Source organism: Otolemur garnettii, unplaced genomic scaffold (genome assembly GCF_000181295.1).
Source record: "Otolemur garnettii isolate 467f Iridium unplaced genomic scaffold, OtoGar3 scaffold00018, whole genome shotgun sequence".
NCBI lineage: Eukaryota > Metazoa > Chordata > Mammalia > Primates > Galagidae > Otolemur > Otolemur garnettii.
In genome coordinates, this window is record NW_003852413.1 from 20339859 (window position 1) to 20344032 (window position 4174).

Sequence of the window (4174 nt, forward strand, 5' to 3'; positions counted from 1 at the left end):
TGCCTCCGCCTCCCAAGTAGCTGGGACCACAGGCGCCTGCCACAACGCCCGGCTATTTTTTGGTTGCAGCCGTCATTGTTGTTTGGCGGGTCTGGACTGGGGATTCGAACCCGCCACCTTAGGTGTACGTGGCTGGCGCCTTAGCCAGTTGAGCTATAGGCGCCGAGCCAAGGTCTCAAACTCTTGAGCTCAAACAATCTTCTCACTTAGGCCTCCCAGAGTGCTGGAATTACAGGCATGAGCCACTGTGCCTGGCCAGCCTTCTCCTTTTGAACTGAGCATCACCTGAGGCTTCTGACTTGGACAACTGGGTCCTATGGGTTGAATAGGCTGGGTTCCTTCCTGTAATCCTAGCACTCTGAGAGGCTGAAGCAGGAGGATCATATGAGCTCAGGGAAGCTGAAGCAGGAAGATCAGGAGTTAACTGATCAGGAGTTAACTGAGCTCAGGAGTTTAAGAGAGACCAGCTTGAGCAAAGAGACCCTATCTGTACTAAAAATAGAAAAAAGTTAGCTGAGCATTATGATGGGCACCAGAAGTCCCAGCTCCTCAGGAGGTTGAAGCAAGAAGATTGCTTGAACCAAGTTCAAGGTTGCTGTGAGCTAGATTGATGCCACAGTACTCTAGAATGGGCAACAGAGTAAGACTCTGCTTCAAAAAATAAATAAAGGGCTGCATTTAAAAAAACTGTGATTCGGCTTGGCACCTATGGCTCAAGTGGTTAAGGTGCCAGTCACATACACCTGAGCTGATGGGTTCAAATCCAGCCTGGGCCAGCCAAACAACAATGATGGCTGTAACCAAAAAATAGCCAGGCGTTGGGTTGGGCACCTGCAGTCCCAGGTACTTGGAAGGCAGAGGCGTGAGAATCATTTGAGTCCAGAAGTTGGAGGTTGCTGTGAACTGTAATGCCATAGCACTCTACCCAGAGCGACAGCTTGAGGCTCTGTCTCAAAAAACAAACAAACAAACAAAAAACTGTGATTAGACAACACAATGGAATATTATTATGTTGTGGATGAAGACTTGATGCCATGGGAGAATTTTCATGATGTATTACATCAAAAATCAGATTATAAGGCTCAGTGCGCATAGCTCAGCAATTAGGGCGCCAGCCACATGCACTAGGGCTGGTGGATTCTACCCACCCCAGCCTGCTAAACAAACAAACAAACAAACAATAAAAATAGCCCTGTGTTGTGGCAGGTGCCTGTAGTCCAGCTACAAGGGAGGCTAAAGCAAGAGAATCGCTTAAGCCAGTGGTTCTCAACCTGTGGGTGGCAAGCCCTTTGGAGGTCAAATGGCCCTTTCACAGGGGTCGCCTAAATACATCCTGCAGATCAGATATTTACATTACGATTCATAAGAGTAGCAAAATTACAGTTATGAAGTAGCAACAAAAATAATTTTATGGGCAATGCCTGTGGCTCAAAGGAGTAGGGCGCCGGCCCCATATGCCAGAGGTGGCGGGTTCAAACCCAGCCCCGGCCAAAAAATAATAATAATAACAATTTTATGGTTGGTGGTCACCACAACATGAGGAACTGTATAAAGGGTTGAGGCATTATGAAGGTTGAGAACCACTGGCTTAAGCCCAGGAGTTTGAGGTTGCCATCAACTGTGATGCCATGGCACTACTCTGAGGGCAACAAAGTGAGACTCTGTCTCAAAAAAAAAAAAAAATCAGATTATTATAAGGTACTATGTACAGTACAATATACTTTTTTTGTTCCAGCACTAAGTTAAGTTCTTTACTTCCCAGAAGTAATGGTTAAAGGGAGGAAGAAAGAGGAGGGTGAGAAGAGAAAGACAGAACCAGAGGGAGGAAGGAGGTGTGAAGAGAGGGGACAGTAAACCACTGTTCTATTGAGTGTCATGAGGCAAGTGCTCAAGGTTAAAAAAAAACGTCCTGGAGAATTGGCCACAGCTGCAGGAAGCATCTCAATTTCCTTCTGCATTTAAATCCTGGGGAAGGCTGCCCCTGCTGCTGCTGCTGCTGCTGCTGCTGCATTAAATAGTTATGTACAACAGGCGGGCACCTGTGGCTCAAAGGAGTAGGATGCCGCCCCACATGCCTGAGGTGGCAGGTTCAAACCCAGCCCTGGCCAAAAACTGAAAAAAAAAAAAAAAGTTATGTACATCGCAGAGTCCTAGGCCGTGGGATAATATACTTTTCCTAAAAAAGTGAACAGAGAGGGCCAAGCATGGTGGCTAATGCCTATAATCCCAGCACTTTGAGAGGTCAAGGAGGGAAGATCACTGGAGATTAACAGTTCTAGCCTAGCAGGGATAACAAAATGAGAACCTCCATCGCTACAAAAAATAAGAAGAAAATTTACTAGGCGTGATGGTGCACACCTATAGTCCCAGCTATTGGGGAGGCTTCATTTGAGGCCAGGAGCTGTAAGTACAAATAATAATAAAATATTATTCACATGCAAATATTGGACCTGGCTATTTTTTTTAGAGATGAGGATCTTACTCTTGCTCAGTCTGATCTCGAACTTGTTAGCTCAAGCAATCCACTGTGCCTGGGCAGAACTATCTTATTTTTTATTATTATTTGTTTTTGTTTAGTAGGCCTGGGCTGGGTTTGAACCCACCAGCCCTAGTGCACGGGGATGGTGCTCTAACCATTGATTATGGGCACCCAGCAAGAATGATTTTATTTTCTTTTTTATACTTTCGTGATTTTTCTTTTCTTTTCTTTTTTTTTTTAGAGACAGAGTTTCACTTTGTCACCCTTGGTAGAGTGCTGTGACATCACAGCTCACAGCAACCTCCAGCTCTTAGGCTTAGGTGATTCTCTTGCCTCAGCCTCCTGAGTAGCTGGGACTACAGGCACCCACTGCAATGCCCAGCTATTTTCTTGTTGCAGTTTGGCCAGGGCCAGGTTTGAACCCACCACCCTCGGTATATGTGGTCGGCGCCCTGCTCACTGAGCCACAGGCGCCGCCTTACTTTTGTGATTTTTCTCTCTAGAATTTCTGCAATAAGAGTTTATGACTTTTTACAGTGGAAAAAATAATTAATGTCTTAAGTGTTTTAAAAAGCCATTTGTGGGGGTGGTAATGGAAATTAAGTGTAAATGGGCATTTTATTGTGGTGATGAAAATGTTCTAAAACTGGATTATAGTGATCATTGTACAACTTGGTATATTTACTAAAAACTATTGAATTGTACATTTAGAACTTGTAAATTTCACATTATGTAATTATACTTAAATAAAGCTGTTTAGTCAATTTTTAAACAAAACCTATTTGCTGTGCTGTCTGCATCACAGTCTTTCAATCTAATACTCTTCTAGGAACCCTAAAATAAACCCTGGGTTTGAGGGTACAAGATAAATTATTTGCTAATTCTGGCAACTCTAGTCTGTCCTTACTCATTCAACATCCACAGGGCAGGGAAACAGACTTGGAGGTGGACATCTGTCCTTGTAATCCACCCCATCCCCCAGAGTGATTCTACAAAGCCTGGGACAGTGGGCCTGGGAGAGTGGGATGGGGAGCCCAGGTGATGCAAATAGCAAGGTGAGAGAGAGTGGGGACAGAGGTCATTACCAGTGTGGGTATGGGAGGTGAGTGCAGACTCAGTGAATGGGAATGGCCAGAGCCAGAGAATGGAAAGGCCAAGGCTGGAGGTGGGGTGTAGCTTACTTTCTACCATGCCCCATGCTAACCATACCCCAACAACACAGTGAGGAGGATGCCATTGGCCATTGCACAGATAAGGACAAAGAGATCCAAGAGATTAAGGAAACTTCAAAGCTCACATAGCTGGTTAGTGGCAGAATCTCAGTCCAGGTCCAGCTCTGTGGCTTCTTACTATGTTGCCCTCAGTAGAGTGCTGTGGCATCACAATTCACAACAACCTCAAACTCTTGGGCTTAAACAATTCTCCTCCCTCAGCCTCCCAAGTAGCTGGCACTACAGGCACCCTAACCACTGAGCTATGCGCGCCAAGCCAGCTCTATGGCTTCTTATTGAAATGCTTTCTACAAAAGCAGTGGTTAAATCAGGCTCTGGGCTCCAATAACCCAGAGTCAGACCCTGCATCTTCACTTACTACATTTGTAGCTTCTGGCAAGTTCCTGGAGTCTCCTGAGCGGTAGATCCTTCATCTTAAAAAATAGAGATGATGGCTCGGCGCCTATGGCTCAACTAGCTAAGG